Source organism: Macaca nemestrina, chromosome 2 (assembly GCF_043159975.1).
Source record: "Macaca nemestrina isolate mMacNem1 chromosome 2, mMacNem.hap1, whole genome shotgun sequence".
Classification (NCBI taxonomy): domain Eukaryota; kingdom Metazoa; phylum Chordata; class Mammalia; order Primates; family Cercopithecidae; genus Macaca; species Macaca nemestrina.
Genome location: NC_092126.1, coordinates 8,154,579 through 8,173,004, shown reverse-complemented (window position 1 = coordinate 8,173,004; position 18,426 = coordinate 8,154,579). Strand labels below are relative to the sequence as shown.

Here is an 18,426-nt window from a genome sequence, read left to right as displayed (position 1 = left end):
CCTGCCATGATGTGAACTTGTAATGCTAGCAGAAGAAAACTCTAGTGTCCCAAATATAAAAGAAAGACTGAGAAGATAAAAAGAGGATTTCAAGCAAATAATGTGAGAGAAAACACACTGAATTACATTTTTCTTAAAGACAACGTTAATATTGGAGTCATTTCAATTTACCTACACGTGGTCATAAGTGGAAAACTTTCTCCACCCTAACACTACCATAAATGTGGTAAGTACTTTTGTCCTTGATACCCAGAGGAAAATCCAGTCCAAAAACAGACTGACTTACCAAAAGACAAAAAAAAAAAACCTTTTAAAAAGACTCTTAAAGGAACTATAAAGTTGGCACTCTGTCAAGTTCTTGATATATGCTGTCATATTTAGCTCTTAAAATAGATCTATAAATATGTAAAGCCTACAAAATGCAGGCTTCCTGCTTAATGATTCATTTCCTCATCTGAATTTTTTAACCGCAGTCACTAGTAGAACTTTTTTTTTTTCTCTTTGCCTCTAACATAATGTTTCTCCAGAAATAATTTCCCTCAGAGACCATACCTTTTCATCCTTTGTAAGCCAAAAGTCCATAAAATTATTATCTTTTATTTTTCTCTTTTGCAGGCTAAAAAACCAAACTGCTTTATCCCTCAATTACTTTTGTAATTCTTAATATTTTAATCATTAATAAGTAGCATGGTGAGTTAGTCAAGACTGTATACTCGAAAACTAAACTGGCTGGATTTTAATTTTAACTTAGTAATTTACTAGCTTTGTTTTCTTGGATCACTAATTAACCTCTCTGTGCCTCATTTTCCCCAAGTCAAAAGACGACATAATAATAGTATTCACCTGTGAGAGTTATGATGAGGATGATGTAAATTGGTATTTGTTATGAACTTAGAATTCTCCTTTGCATATAAGTGTTTGATAAAACAATTATCATTATGTCTCATTTATATCTTCTTCTCTTTATATTGCAGCCCCAAAATAGATAAAAGTCAAATAGAAGTATGAATGAAAGAAAATAAAATGAATTCAAGAGATATTTTTGAAAACTGATTCATTTACAAATGAACTAACACATAATAAACCTCAGTTGGGAATCTTAGCAGATTCAATGCTTCCAACAAGAATCAAAATTATCTGTAAATCAAGAGTGGAATCCTGACCATGTATTTAAAAAAATTTTTTTTGAAAAGCTAATTTTAGAAATGTACTACTGAATTTACAGTACACTTTTGAAGACCAAAATAATAGGTATTTGTCTTTAGTAAGGGAAAGTACCTTTTAGAGTTGCTAACTTTATTTTGATTTGATTTTTTGTTTTTATTAACCATTATTTCTCAGGCTCCTGAAAACATTTTTCTTTCATCTGGAGAGGCTCTGTTAGTCAGTTTATAAAACTTGCAGCATTTCATTTTTTTAAATGAAATTTAACAGAATTTTGTCTCAGTTTTTACATGATAGGTGTGAACTTGAATAAATTCATCCCTTTCTTTTAGCCTGTTTACTTAAAAGTCAAATTGTGGGGAATTCCTGTAATCTCTTTCTCATAGTATTGTTGTGTCAGAGACGTTTGAACCACAGCAACTCCATCTTGAGTAATGGCTAGGTAAAATGAGCCTGAGGCGTACTGGGCTGCATTCCCAGATGGTTAGGCATTCTAAGTCACAGGATGAGACAAAATCAGCACAAGATACAGGTCATAAAGACCTTGCTGATAAAACAGCTTGCAGTAAAAAAGTCAGCTAAAACCCACCAAAACCAAGATGGCACTGAGAGTGACCTCTGGTCGTCCTCACTGCTACACTCCCACCAGCGCCAGGACAGTTTACATATGCCGTGACAACGTCAGGAAGTTACCCTATATGGTCTAAAAAGGGGAGGCATGAATAATCCACCTCTCGTTTAGCATATCATCAAGAAATAACCATAAAATGGACAACCAGCAGCCCTTTGGCTACTCTGTCCATGGAGTAACCATTCTTTTATTTCTTTACTTTCCTAATAAACTTGCTTTCACTTTGCTCCATGCACTCACCCTGAATTCTTTCTTGCAGGAGATCCGAGAACCCTCTCTTGGGGTCTGGATTCAGACCCCTTTCTGGTAACATAAAGATTAAACTAAAATAAGAAGTGCTTCATACACTGAACATATCATACAGGTATTAGTTGTTCTAATATCCAGGTCTGGTTTCTTAATCCGTGAAATGTGTAGTATTTATCAAAACTCAATGAATATTTGCTGGGTGTATGAAGCTATAAAATGAAAAGGGATAAGCTAGGAGAAAATATTTACATTTTATTTAAAACATAGCTGCCATCTATAATACAAGCCAAGCACCGTTTTAGGTGATTTCACTCATTTAATACACATAACAATTTAAAACATTCACTCATTTAATACACCTAACAATTTTATAAGGTAGGTACTACTATCATTCTCATTTACATATGACAAAACTGAGGCACTGAGAAGTACAACTAACGTCACCAAACAAATGCGTTGGAAATAACAGAAAATGTAATGCAAACACAGGCAGTTTGGCTCTGAGGCCTGTAATTTTAAACTATGATACCTAACTAAATCTCCGCCACTTAGCTCGTGAGAGAGAAAGCACCCAACAGATAATACTATACTATGAAGCAAAGACGATGTAAACACATCTTGTGGCATTTTACCTCCGTGTTCTATCCACAAGGGCAAGAAAAGGGTTTCACAGCCAGCTAATTCCACCACTGTGGAAAATACAGTAACCCATTCTTAACCCATGTGAGGGACAGTGGTTGGGTCCCTGAAAAGTACTGGAATAAAATAAACTCTGAGGAATTATGACCTTATAAAAGAAACATGAAGTTATAGAGAAAGAGGGATTCATTGAACTATAAAAGTGCTGGTACATATTTGTTGTATTTTCACTAAAATTAAGTACATATTTAGATACAGGTTGGTGCAAAAGTAATTGTGGTTTTTACCATTTTTTTTTTTAAGCAATGGTAAAAAGCGCAATTACTTTTGCACCAACCTATAGCTACTGTTAACATTTAGTGTTTAGTGACTCTTAAGTGGGTAATGCATTCATAAAATATTATTTTCTATCATCATTCACTGCTCAGGATTTCCCTCTGCTGCTCTTCCCACCCAGTGCTGGTGCATGTGTTTTGTGCACAGGAGGTCCTTTGTGCTGGGTCTGGGCATTTGCCTCCTCTCTGGCTTCACAGAATACATTGTAAGACCGGGCACTTGAACCCGGAAGATGGAGATTGCAGTGAGCGCGCCACTGCACTTCAGCCTGGGCGACAGAGCAAGACTCCACCTCAAAAAAAAAAAAAAATCAGGCTTCCACTGCCTCCTCTGCTCATATGGTGTCTTCAGCCCTCTGCTCTCTATTCCTCGGCCTTTTAAGGTGCTTTTCTATTCCTGTCAATAAGTTCCCTCTATTTCCACACATTTCCAGAAGAATGATTGATAACTCTCACAATTTCCATGATATGGAAGCAAAATTTCACAGTTCTATGCCCAATAAGAGACACATCATAATGTTACTCCCACTTTTAAAGGAAAAAATTACTGTGTTTAGCAAGAGAAATAGCAAAGCCGTTCTCAACGGGGGAATACTTTTTAGGCTGGCCTCTCATCCAGCATAGTGAAGAGAAAACACACATTATTGATATTCCCCTCAAGCCCTACTCTTGCACTCAGGTTTAGAGGCTTAGTGAATGTGGGGACCGGAAGAAACAGAGAAACGTGTTTCAAGAGGTATCCCAGCCAAACTCTGGAGACCTGACATCCTCTATCTTTTTTGTTGACACACAATCAGAGGGGAACTTGTCAAATAGTTCCATGCTTGAGAGGCTCTCTCAGTAGCCACAGATCAGAAGCCACAACTTAGACCAATGATCTTTTTGACCACAAGTGCCATGGTTTAATCTTCATAGTGCCTTGCATAGGATTTGTCATTCATTGAATGCTGTCAGAATTAATTAAAATTCTGTGCTTCTTAGAATGGAGACATTCTATGTTATACAATGATTTTATTATTTTAATAATTATTTGAATTTTCTCTGAGTCTCCTCAGAAAGTTCACTCCTTAAAAGCCCCAAACATACCTCTGCTGACTGATATGAGAGAAGAAAAGGATGGTATGTTTGTACTCGGGCTACACAGTCTAGGGAGAGGAGTGTGAGGGAAGCCAGGGAGAAATTTCCAGGAAACTGAGGTAGAGGTAGAAACCCTGAACTTACTACTAACTCAAAAAGTCATTTACATGACTTAAAGAAAATGTTTCTCTGGTTCTTGCCAAATCCTAGGGTTCCGGCCTGAGTTTCTTAAGACAATATTTGAATATCTCTTAAGAGTTCGAGTGGGGGTGGTTAGTATTTATTAAGTGTTCATTGTGAGTTTGGAGCTCTCAATATCTGAATAGAAGCTGATTATCCAAGCAGCTGAGAACCATTGATTCAATCCACCATGAAGTGTTTATACCAAAGGTGAGATTCTTATTTAATCTCAGTCTCATGCTGGTAATTACAAAGAAGATTTTAAGAAATCAGAGAAATCTGGGGAGTTTTAAAAGTCACCATACTGTTACCCATATCTATTCTTAAATATCATCAACTTGACAATTTCATTTGGTGAGAACTGTTCACATTCACATGCCAAGTTTCGGGCTGTCACAACTCATAATCCTCTAGAAATGTCAATAGGCAAAAGGAAATTGGTGACTTTCCTTTTTTTTTTTTTTTTTTTTGCTTTTTTAGTTAAAGTATCTGACCAATGCATTTAATATAATTTCTGACTCAAAAAAAATCATGCTTAATAATTAAATATTAGAGAAATATTTATCCACATTGTTATTTAACCCTGTTGTAGAAATTCTGACCAATAAACAAGATGTCAAAAAATTATGGAAAAGTAGAAGACAAAATGTATCATTATTTGAAGAAACAAAGATAATTTGCTAGCCAGGCACGGCGGCTCACACCTGTAAGCCCAGCATTTTGGGAGACCAAGGTGTGTGGATCACTTGAGGTCAGGAGTTTGAGACCAGCCTGGCCAACATGATGAATCCCCATCTCTACTAAAAATACAAAAAATTAGAAGGGCCTGGTGGCGGGCGCCTGTAATCCGAGCTACTTGGGAGACTGAGGCAAGAGAATTACTTGAATCCGGGAGGCAGAGGTTGCAGTGAGCTGAGATCCTGCCACTGCACTCCAGCCTTGGCAACAAGCGTTAAACTCTGTCTCAACAAAAAAAAAAATAAAAAAAAGATAATTTGCTGAACTATTAAACTTAGTAAGAGTTCAGTTAAATAGCTGTATAAAAATATATAATTACATAAAATGTTTAGCTTCTCTATATTCCTTTAAAACCAAATTTAAATATATGAGAAAATATAATATCTATATATTCCATATACAAAACCTGAACACATGATCTTTATAAGCAACGTGTGATAGCTACATGAAAAAATATAAAATTTCACTGAGATATGAAAAATTAAAATATTAGAAAAACAATGAGATTTTGGCTGGGGTGCTGGCAAATGCCTATAATTCCAGCAGTCTGGGAGGCTGAGGCTGGCAGATGGCGTGAGCCGAGGAGTTCAAGATGAGTCTGGGAAACACGGTGAAACCTCTTGTCTACAAAAAATGCAAAAATTAGCTAGGCGTGGTGGCATGCACCTATAGCCCCAGCTAATCTGGAGGCTGAGGTGGGAGAATCACCTGAGTCCAGGGAGGTCAAGGCTACAGTGAGCTGTAATTGTGCCACTTCACTCCAGCCTGGGCAACAGAGTGAGACCCTGTCTCAAATAAATAAGCAATTAATTCAATAAATAATAAAAACAATGACATTGTATTGGAAGTTGGCAAAATGATTTATCATGTTTGAATGGAAAGATGAAAAGGCAAAACGGAAGAGGTAAAATTTTGAAAATTAAAAGTAATGAAAGTAAACATGCTATAAAAAAGTTACAATAACTAAAATAACCTGTTAGTGAAAGAAAATTGGAGAAAACAATCAGTGGAACAAATGAGCCCCCAAAGAGATCTTAGACTATAAAGGAACTTAATAAAGGAAAACTGAGATTATGTCAATTAATGAGAATATTACATAAAATCAATAAATGATGTTAGAAAAATTGGTTGATCATTTGGAAAACATCAGTTTGATCTTAGCCTCATATCCCGCTAAAAATAAACTACAGATGTGTTAAGAGTATGTACTATAATTCATAGTGAATGCTTTTTCAAGTTGTATATTTTTTTTAAAAGCTGGAATAAAATACATGTGAATATTTCTAACACTTAGGTAAGGATGTATTTCCTATGCTGAGAAGTGATGAAAGACAGCACAATACAATAAACTACAAATGAATTAAAATACTAAATTCTCTAAAATAAACATAAAACAACAAGACTAAAAGATATGCAGATATTTCTAATTTATAGATGAAAGGATTTCTCATGTTTAAAAGTGATGGAAGAAACAACCAAAAAATGTCATTCAACATGCATATACATGAAATGAAGAAAAATAAAACCAAAATAAACCCTTGTGTACATAAAATTACATTATCATGTTAGAAAAAATATTTTTAAAGAAGTGTAAGCCAGGAGCTGTGTCCCATGCCTGTAATCCCAGCACTTTTGGAGGTCAAGATAGGCTAATCACCTGAGGTCAGGAGTTTGAGACCATTCTGGCCAACATGGTGAAACCCTGTCTCTACTAAAAATACAAAAACCAGCCAGGCATGGTGGCAGGCGCCTGTAATCCCAGCTACTTAGGAGGCTGAGGCAGGAGAATCACTGGAACCTGGGAGGCGAAGGCTATGGTGAGCCAAGATCACACCACTGCACTCCAGCCTCTGTGACAAAGTGAGACTCCATGTCAAAAAACAACAACAAAAAAAATGTAATTTCTGTTAATATCTTAATATACAAAGATCTTTTCTAACCTTTTTTTTTTTTTTTTTGAGATGGAGTTTCGCTCTTGTTGCCCAGGCTGGAGTGCAATGGCATGATCTCGGCTCACAGCAACCTCCGAATCCTGGGTTCAAGCTATTCTCCTGCCTCAGCCTCTGGAGTAGCTGGGATTACAGGCATGCGCCACCACGCCCGATAATTTTGTATTTTTTAGTAGAGATGGTGTTTCTCCATGTTGGTCAGGCTGGTCTCGAACTCTGGACCTCAGGTGATCCGCCCGCCTCAGCCTCCCAAAGTGCTGGGAGTACAGGTGTGAGCCACCATGCCCGGCCTGATCTTTTCTAACTTTTAAAGAAAATCACCAGAAGTCTAATAGATACAATCAGATAAATTTGCAAAGAAAAAAATGCAGAATGGTAACAAAAATTTAAAATTTAAGCTAAGATTTGGGACATACATATTTCAAATGACTCAGCTAGAAATAATTGATCAGAACTCAATGTACCAAAGTCATGTAAGACAAGTATAGAACAAGAAAGTGGCACAGAGTAGAGGAGACGAAAAAGACAACAATTAAGGGCAATGTGGGACCCAAGATGGGCTTTATCATTTTTTAGTTTATTCCAAAACATTCAACAAGTGCCTACTAAGTGCTAGACCTACTGCTCTACCTCATAATGCAAGAATGATTGAGACAAGATCCCTGTCTTATGGGAATAACAAGGCATTTAGCTGGCATGAGCTGAAACTCCAGAAAAGCATGTCCAGTGTGATGAAAGGTGTGCTTCCTTCCACATCCTATTCTGAAGTGGATTTTTAAAAATTATTTGTTATCTCTACAATTCTAGAAATGTTTATGGTAGCAGTGCCTGGTCTACATTGTTTATTTTCAACAAATTTTTTTTTTCAAAGCACTATATTTCTATAGGTGTGTTGTCAAAATGCTGATTCATTCATTCACGTATAAAATTTACTATATGAATTGCCTTAGGAGCCTGAATATTTTCTAAATTCCATGTCCTAAATCAACATGTGAAGATTTCAGTTCCACAATTTCTGTGATTTAGTCTCAAGAAATTCAGAGTAAAAATTCAGGGTTAAAGTTTTGGTAACATCACAAAAAGGAGGAAGAGAAGGATGAGAAAGAGGAAAAGGATAGGAAGGAGAGGAGAAGAGGAAATGTAAGCAAGCAGGTTGGCTCACAACACATGAAGGTAAACTTTGGACACAGACTCAAAACACATGAGAACATTTATGGGTACATTTAGAGCTTTGGATTTGTAAGATTAGAATTTGAAGCTTTATTATTTTCTCTTAGAAACTTTGTCTACAATAAAATTAAATTATCACCCTACAACGGAGTCACCAAGATGGAGTGTTCAAGTTTTGGCTTTTTTTGTAGGTGTGATTTAACTCAGCGGTCTCCAACCTTTTTGGTGCCAGGGTTTCATGGAAGACAATTTTTCCACGCACTATGGTGGGGATTGTGAGGGGGTGGAGTAGGGGGATGGTTTGGGAATGATTCAAGTGGATTACATTTATTGTGCACTTTATTTCTATTATTATAATATATAATAAAATAATTATACAACTCACCATAATGTAGAATCAGTGGGAGCCCTGAGCTTGTTTTCTGAAACTGGACGGTCCTATCTGGGGGTGATGGGAGACAGTGACAGATCCTCAGGCATTAGATCTCATAACGAGCGCGGAACCTAGATCCCCCGCATGCAAAGTTCTCAACAGGGCTTGTGCTCCTATAAGAATCTAATGCCACTGCTGATCTGACAGGAGGCGGAGCTCAGGCAGTAAGGCAGGCGATGGAGAGCAGCTGTAAACACAGTCGCTTGCTCACCTGCCGCTCACCTCCTGTTGTGTGGCCCAGTTCCTAATGGGCCACGGACTTGTACTGCTCCGTGGCCTGGAGGGTTTTGGACTCCTGATTTAACTGAATTAGTAATATTGTGGTGTTTTCTCTTTTCAAAATAACCAGAATATACACCTTTATTAGAATTAATTTTGGAAATTTAGAAAAATATAGAGAGAAATCTGTGAAAGAAAATAAAATATGTAGAACCAACTGGGTACTTTTCTCATACTCCTTGAGAGAAAATTATCTATCATTTTTAAATATTTTTGTCATTTATGACTGCAAAAAGAAAACTTATGATTTTTTTCTTTCACTAACCTCATGTTTAGTACATGTCTATTGCTTTATGGGCTCAGGATCCATTCTGTATTGTTTGGCCGTAGCATTTCAGTCTTCATTTGCAAACCATAGCACTTTCATTCCATTTGGATGTGGCTGGTTCTGTCAACTTGGCTGTAAAAGTCCCAAAAGTAGTAACTATTCTTATCAAGTGATCTGTACCTGGTTTTGCTGCCTTTTAATCCCCATGATTTAAGCTATTTTCAAGAGACTGCTGAAGACCTCCTATCCTAAAATCCCATGTTGTTGTTTATTTTTCCAACCAAAAGTGAATGATATTCACATCCTATTGCCCAGGGTGAAGACAATCTCCTCTTTTCAACAATTTTGTTATTTGGTCACCAAATATTTAATAAACATAAATTTGCATACAATGGTTTTTTTGGCAACTGGGGAAGCTTATCTTTTCTGCCTTTAGATATTTACGTTCCTAACATGGGTTTTGCTACAATTTCAAGCTCACATTACAGAATACTTTCGTAAACAATATTCAGACAGAACACAGTGGTATAAAAAAAGATTTAAAGTAGTTATTGGGGCAAGATAAGACTCAACATGATGTAAAGATACCTAAAAATTTGCATAGACCCCTTTTATAAATAATCCTGTCCAAAGGACTAGATAAAGGGATAGGTGAAATAATCACATGTCAATAATTATTCCTCATAAACTCAGTCAAAAGTCAGATTTAGTAATGAGAGAGACACCTAAAAAACATGACAGCTAGACTTGCACTTTTGGTGGTAGTACTTTCTCTAGGCATATTAGGCATAATCTTTAAGCGGCAGAATTTGACAACAATTTGTCTCAGAATTTGGACATTGAGTTTCACAATAAACACAAGAATTCAGAAATTTGTGCAGTATTGCACAGTTTCAGATATGTAAAAAACATAGGAAAATAATCACATACTTTCCATGTGATTTCGGTCACCCATATAAAATATTTGAAAACAGAAAGAAGCCAGAAATAAAATGTTTCATACTATTTGATCCCATTAATAGACTCTCGCAACAGGCAAAACTTGAGGAAGAAAGAAAACATGGTTGTCACAGATTGGGCAGGAGGGAGGGGTTGATTATAAAAGGACTGCATGAGGGAATTTTGGGTGGTGACGTAACTGCTCTGTATCTTAGTTTCTGTGTGGTGGTCAACATTACTCTGAATTTGTTGATAGGAATAGATCTATACATCAAAAATGGGAATTTTGCTGTATGTTTATTTAAATTACATTAAATAATTTCAAATATTTAAAAATATCTGATTTTTTTTTTTTTTTTTTTTTTTTTTGCGACAGCCTCTCACTCTTGCCCAGGCTGGAGTGCAGTGGTGTGATCTCGGCTCACTGCAACCTCTGCCTCCCGGGTTCAAGTGATTCTCCTGCCTCAGCCTCCTGAGTCGCTGAGATTACAGGCATGCGCCACTATGCCCGGCTAATTTTTGTATTATTATTAGAGACAGGGTTTCACCGTATTGGTCTGGCTGATCTCACACTCTTGACTTCAAGTGATCCGCTTGCCTCGGCATCCCAAAGTGCTGAGATTACTCGCGTGAGCCACCGCGCCTGCTCCCAAATGGCTTTTTTTTTCTTCTTTTTTTTTTTTTTTAATTGCTTCCTTGGCAACTAGAAATAGTTCATAAAACAGAAGCTTTTATATCAGAAGACCAGTGTTTAAATGTTGGCTCTAACATTATTTGCTGCATAACTTTACAAAAATATTTTAACTTCTCTGGTTCATTCTATTTAATATAAGTATTAGAGGATACCTGACACCCAACCTGCCTCAATATATTTGATGATTGAGTTATTCTATATAAAACCCTATTAAAATGTTATGTGAATGTAAAGCTTATTAAAGAGATATTTAAAATTTTTAAATTCTTAAATATTAAACAGTCTTAAATTCCTAATTTTTTTTTTCTTCTTGTAAACCCTTGAGTAAATTTCTCAGGGCATCTCTTTTAATCTACCGGCTATGATGTATATAGCAATTTTCTGTCACCCATTAATAATCTTATGCGTTTTATTTTTTACTTTTGCTCTTTTATTGATACTATTATGTCCTTTGCCTTAATTTACACTAAAGGACAGCAGGATGGGGGTATTGCACTACTGATAACTCAAAATAATCCCCATTTAAACAAAAGGCAAAAGGCTAAATATCTTCTGTTGGGCTTTAGGCTACTTGGGGGATTTAAAGCAAACCCAGATCTTATACTGGAATGTCTTATTAGAGTTTTTCCTTCAACATGTGCTTCTAATTAGCAGTAATATTTGGAGTGGGGGCACGGGACAAAGGGTAGATACAGGTTATGTTCTCAATTGTTAAGTTACTTAGTGTAAATTCTACACAGTAAGCTGCAGGGAAGAGTCCCTGGAAACTATCTGTTGGTTGGATGAATATTTCCTGCCGGTTACTGTGTTCAATTACAAGCACTGTCTCCACTTCTACACCATTTGGTTTCCCATTTTTCCATATTCAGAATGAATTTTGTTCTTCTGAAAGTCCCAGTTGCCACCAACATCTCCGTCCCACTTCTGTTGTTTTCTAAAATGAAGTCACAATTTGTGTCTCTCTTTTGTATAACCACGTGACCCTTCCTCTTCTCCCAAACTTTCTCATTTTTCTGTTAGTCTCTAATTTCCAATTTGAGCATTTTGCTGTTAACTAATGATGCATTCCACATTATTTCTTGTGTCTCCAAAGGAACAGTAAATCATGCATATGGACTACATACATGTTTGAATAAATACAACAGTATTGAAAACCCATCAAAAGGAAGACCAAGGGAGTGATCAAATTATTTTGCACCTTAGAATTTTGTGCAAATGACTATGCCTTAATAATTAATAACATCTAAACTGGTATATCACTTTATAGTCAACAAGTTTCATCCCACAGATATGATAATTTCATGCTTAACATAATCTTGTGAGATTATTCTTTAAACTCTTCATTTTAAAACAATTAACATTCGGTCTTAAAGGAATTATGACTTGCTTAAGATTGCATGATGGCAAGACAGAAATTAAAACTCATAATCTAATGTCAAATCACATTCATTTCCACTTTTCCATTTCTTCCTCAATCTCACTCACTGAGTCTACCTTTGACTTCAATTATAAGGAAACAGAATTAGTTCCCCAAAGTTCCCTCTGTAGAATCTGACAAAGACCAGGGACATCCTCTGCTCTGCCCTTGAGCGATGATCCCTCCTCCCTCCTCCACTGTGATGTAAACCAGGCAGCAGCCATGGTACATTAGATACTTACAATGATTTATTTAACAACAAAGGCCTCCAAAGGCATGGAAAAACTGAATCATCATTCTTTGAGAAACTATGTTGGCAACGTTGGAAAGATAAAATATATGTATATATATTTACTTGGTAATAGAATAAAATTTTCAACTAACAACAACAACAAAGTATCATGGATTGGCAGATGCAGAAGCCCAAACAATAGTAATAATCTTTGTGTCTGCAAATATTTTGTAGTTTATTCTGGCCAATCATGTAGCTCATCTCATTTGACACTTAGGAGTGAAGGGATTATCTGCCCATTTCATACATAAAAACAACATTGTGGTTGGATAACTTGAGATCATACAGCTGGAAAGGAGAGCATTGAGGTGCATAATTTATGCCTTTTCAACTTAACTCTAGAATTCTGACACTGCCTTCCCTAAAAGAAGAAGCAAATTATAAGTAGAAATCTATATTAATGATTTTTTTTTTTTTTTTGAGATGGAGTCTTGCTCTGTCGCCCAGGCTGGAGTGCAGTGGTGCATTCTCGGCTCACTGCAAGCTCCGCCTCCCAGGTTCACACCATTCTCCTGCCTCAGCCTCCCAAGTAGCTGGGGCTACAGGTGCCCACCACCATGCCCGGCTAATTTTTTTGTATTTTTTTTTTTAGTAGAGACGGGGTTTCACCATGTTCACCAGGATGGTCTCGATCTCCTGACCTCATGATCCGCCTGCCTTGGCCTCTCAAAGTGCTGGGATTACAGGCGTGAGCCACAGCACCCAGCCAGTGATTCTTAACATTACTGGATCATTACTTTCAGAATCTAGTATAAGTTCTAGATTTTGCCCCAGAAAGATGCTTGATGTCAACACCTCAATCTGTCACATCTATTCACCTGATTAGCATGATTCTATTTTCTTTATACAATTACTGATCGGCATGACTTTAAAGATCATTTAAAATTACTGACACCTATTAGTAATTTGAGATATGAATGTTAATGCTTATATGGTAAGACATTTTAATAAAGTCAACTTATAAGCAATTTAACTATGGATATTGTGTCTAAAATATTTTTTGCATCTCCTTTATGTCACATATTGCAGACACTCAATATTTGTTAAGTAAAGTAATAGTTTCTTTAAAATGAGACAACAGAATATTTCTATAGCAATGGAAGCATCACACATGGGTTCAAATAATAATATCGATAAGCCATTACCAACATTTATTTTTGTAACAAAGCCACTCTCCTGCCTAAGTTGAAAATTCTCCACTGATCTCAAAGATCTCCAAGATCTAATGACAAGCTAATTCACACAGGCAATGAAAACTATCTTTTTAGAAAATCAGCAAAAATAAAACTGAATTAGAAGTTGGTATTGAGATAGAACTAAATCCAAAAGAAAATTAGATAAAATTACTTTTGATTTCCACTCATACTGTTTCACAAAATGCTCATCTACTTTGCCTAACACACTGCAAGTCAGATCTGTCGTGAGCCTAGCCGAGATTGAGCCACTGCACTCCAGCCTGGGGCACAGAGCAAGAATACCTTAAAAAAAAAAAAAAAAAAAAATCTGTCACAAACAAGGAAACCTGATTGGCTGCAAGCTTCCTGGAGACTCTGAGTGAGTAACATGATGAGATAAACAGAACTTTTGGCACTAGAAGTGCTGTGGCCTCTCAGCCTCCCGAGTATATAGTCTTCCTCCAAACACCAGATACACCCCCGCATTATCTCAATCACCCCAGGTGTCCTCCTAGATTAAAAACCTAGATATCAACAAGAACTAACAGCAGGATGAAAAAGAGAAAAGTGAAACCCAACCAGGAGTAGAAAAAAGTCACATAAAATAAAAGCTGATGACTTTTCAGTTCCCTTTCTGCCTAACGCTCCAGGGATGAAATAAGGATAAAAACTGGCCTTATAGCTAAAAGCAAGTTGGTCCTCTAGGATGCATTAATCACTGAAGCCAGAGATGGAAATGACTGCAGAGGCCATTTATTTCATCCTCAAGACAAGCCAGAAATATACCTTATAGTTTCCTTCCTAAAGTACATACAATATTTATCATACACTGAATGAAACCATACGCCACAGTCATTCACATTTATGGACAAGGCAGAGGTTAAAAGTTTTAAAGAATAAACTGGAGTTAGTAAGCTTCATGAAATCCTACTCTTTAATTCTGTGTTTAAGAACTGAGGACTGTGGCCGGGTGCGGTGGTTCATGCCTGTAATCCCAGCACTTTGGGAGGCCAAGGTGGGTGAATCACCTGAGGTTGGGAGTTCAAGACCAGCCTGACCAACATGGAGAAACCCTGTCTCTACTAAAAATACAAAATTAGCCAGGTGAGGTGGTGTATGCCTGTCATCCCAGCTACTTGGGAAGTTGAGGCAGGAGAATCGCTTGAACCCGGGAGGCAGAGGTTGCGGTGAGCCGAGATCACACCATTGCACTCCAGCCTGGACAACAAAAGCGAAACTCCATCTCAAAAAAAAAAAAAAAAAAGAATAGAGCCCTATAAGGAAGAAAATTTTAGGAAGCATATGATTGCTGAGTTCTCCACTAATAGTAACATCCCACAGAATCCCCCAGACATAACTACCAGCCATAGTTAAATGGCAACTCAAGTTTAAATGAAAGCACATACTCAATTTTAATAAGAATAAGTCTGTACCTTGGTACAATGCTTTGCTTCTCAGTTTGCAAAATTTAATGCATCTAATTCTGATATAATAGCTTCATGAAATATAACAGGTGTTATCTTCATAGAGGAGGAAACAGGCCCCAAAGATACAAAATTACTGGCTAAGAGTCTTATATATTGTTAATGACAAAACCATTGAACCTTTTATTTAAAAACATGTGTTAAGCACATAGCATGGAGTACCCACTACACTGGGAACCAGGGATATAAAGGTAGGCAAAACAAAGTCTTTGCCTTCCAGGCATTCAATATCTACCAAGGAGCATAAAAGAAATGCCCATAAACTCTAAAGTAATATGGACTACGGTAAATCCCTCCAAAGGCTTCCAGAATGCATGAGGACTCACAGGAAGGAGGAATCAATATGAGATTATTTGGGCTGATGTTCTACTGATCATGAGGTCAGTAAGGGGAGAAAATTAGATTTATTGATTCTTGTTTCCCCAGTGAGCCTAGAACACTCTGTAGGTGTTCAGAGTATTGATGGAAAGGAATGAATAACGAATGCATTAAGCTCTCTGTTCCCTGTATTTACTTTCTACGATATTCATTCCTAAAATGATCACTTTATACTCTAAGAATAAAGAACGAACAAAAACTCACAGGACTATGGAGAAGTGAGAACAGCGACTATAGTTGCATTAGATATTTCTTAAATAGATATTTAGCCTTTTAATCCTTTTTATGTAATAATTCAAGATGTGTATGTCCTTAGTAATTGGTATCACACACACACACAAAAACCGGTCTTACACTTTAATGATATCAGGCGACCATCAGTTCCAGAGCAACTGCACATTTGGCTGCATAGATTCCAGGGGAGATTCGCAAAATCTGGGATGGAGATATTTGTAAAGCACTACCAGATATTTAAACAGTTTTTATTGGGTCTATAAACCATTGTGTTACTCATCTGGTCCATAAACCTGGTGTGTACACAGGATTACCTGAGGCTTGTAAGGGAGAATGCCAACTAATGGTTACTGAATCCACCACCTGCAGAATAACTTTGGAAAAGCAGCTTGTTCCATTAGAGGCAAGACACGAGAGCACCATCTTTTCATAAAAACATGGAATCTGATCTGACTGGTTATCTAAGGGCACCAGATAGATGACTAAAAATGTTCATATTCATCACCTAATGAAGACAATGCTTTTATGTTCACCATCACAAACACAGACAGTAGTGTTTTTCCAGGAATGGTGATAATATTTGTCTTAAGTCATTTACATCTTCTGATCTCTTGGTTTCACACAAAGTATCCCTGACTTAAGAGAAACTGCATTATTGCCTGTGGAAAGTTATTGGAATAGCAGATACACTGGATACATTTCCGTTATGAACTCTATGCAAAAAATGAGCTGATTAGCATGCAATCCATTCAACAAATATTTAATTTATGATTATGATATATCAGCTACTACAAAGCTAGTACACATAGTACCAGTTAATTTCCATATGATGATGTGTGTGTGACCTTCAAGAAGGCACTAAAGGTCTGGTATGGTGGTGCACACCTGTAAACACAGCACTTTGGGAAGCTGAGGCAGGCAGATCACTTGAATTCAGGACTTAAAGATCAGCCTGGGCAACATGGCAAAACCACGGCCTTATTTTATATATATATATATATATAAAATATATATATTTTTTTTTAAAAATATATATATTTTTAAAATATATATATTTTATATATATATATAAAATGTATTAGCTAGGCATGGTGGTGCACACCTGTAGTCCCAGCTACTTGGGAGACTGAGGTAGGAGGATCATTTGAGCCTAGGAGTTTGAGCCTGCAGTGAGCCAAGATCGTGCCATTGCACTGTAACCTGGGCAACAACAAAGCGATACCTTGTCTTAAAAAAAAAAAAGCACTAAAATTTGTGTTTACGTAAGTTCTTCATTTTTTATTTTCATAGGCTGTTTCTTTTTAGCATATTAAGAGTAAGTTTTTGAAAGGAGGGTGGCAGTGAAGAGAAGAAAACTTTACCGCCTACTCAGCAAAATGCTTAAATTCTTAGTCCAATAAGGGGAATCCTGAGAGGTTCACAGCTGGCTCTGCTTACTGCAATTACAGAATGCAAACCAGTACTTCAGTCAGAGCCTGCTCAAAACTTTCCATGCCTGACCTGCAAATGCTTAAGGAGAATAATAGCTACTTTGCAACCTGAAAGGCCTCAAAGACCTAGGTCAATAGCACAGCTGGTCTAGTCACTGTTGCCCTCTATTAGCATGTTAAAACCTGAATGAGCTAATTTTTCCCTATTACTTTTACATGGCTTTTTATGTTCTCAAGTACCAGGAAAGAGATACTCTGCTTTTTAAATTTTTAATTTTTCACACAAAGACAATTTTTAATTTTTAAGTGAAAAACAATGCTGCGAACAGAACTTAAAAATTCATGGTCATGGGAAGTTCAACTTTAAAAAATTTTTTACTATATAAAAAAGCATATGAAGTGAGTAAAAAGAAAGTAATCACTTACCCAGTTTGTTTATTTTTCTTACCTAGTTTGTTTTCAGTTTAGAGCAGCATATGCGTGGAAAACACATTCCCCACGGGGCAATTCTTTATTCTTAATGATTAAAGTCAGTAAGTGCCTAAACCAATGGCTTTTGGTAATTAGCGGCTTTCAACTCTAAAACTGGCTTCTATTGTCTGAATGCAATGGGGGAGGAGTGGAGGGAGGGGTAGAAGAAAATTATTTATTTTGGTTAAGACCTATTCTGACTAGGATCTTCTGATGTGTAACTAACCTAATAATCATGAAGAGGAAGTTGAGATTCTGAACTGTATTAGGGGCTGAGGATTATTGCCATATTTGATGTTTTATGTTTAACTTATCCAGTCCACAAAGTCTGTGGCAAGTAACCATGAAATTGACAGCAGAAAGTGTATGGTATTAGGAATCTGAGGACATGGTTCCAAAAATTTTTACTTGTTTACTCTGTGTGTCCTTGGTGTCAGGATATCCTAAGAACTTCATTGTCTTGTAAGATTGTGTGTGTGTGTGTGTGTGTGTGTGTGTGTATGTATGTATGTATGTATGTAGAATCTGGCCATCTATCTCACAGGCATATTGTGGATTATATCAAAGTATGTCAGAATATACTGCGAACTCTAAAGCTATATAGCAATATAAGATGTTAGTATATTTGTAATAAAAGATTTTCAAAATTAATGTAGAATCTTCCTTCAGAACAACCTTACGAATAAATGTACAGTATGTTCTACTTTGCATCATTTCCAGTCCCTACAGTAAAGCTTTTGGCCTCAATTCAAAGGAATGGTTCCTATTTTACATTGGCATAGTTACTATTCCCTTTTAGG

General features: G+C 36.6%; 1 protein-coding gene and 1 long non-coding RNA gene across 4 annotated transcripts in view; one reads left to right on the top strand and one right to left on the bottom strand.

Annotated features, from left to right (window-relative positions):
• Nucleotides 1–18,426, bottom strand: part of LOC105470865 (prolyl 3-hydroxylase 2) — a 166,037-nt gene that overhangs the window by 69,922 nt on the left and 77,689 nt on the right. The gene's annotated exons all lie outside the window — the stretch shown is intronic.
• On the top strand, nt 192–3,133 carry LOC105470864 (uncharacterized). Its single transcript, XR_011619542.1, has 3 exons — nt 192–226; nt 2,055–2,159; nt 3,112–3,133. It is a non-coding gene; the product is annotated as an uncharacterized lncRNA (long non-coding RNA).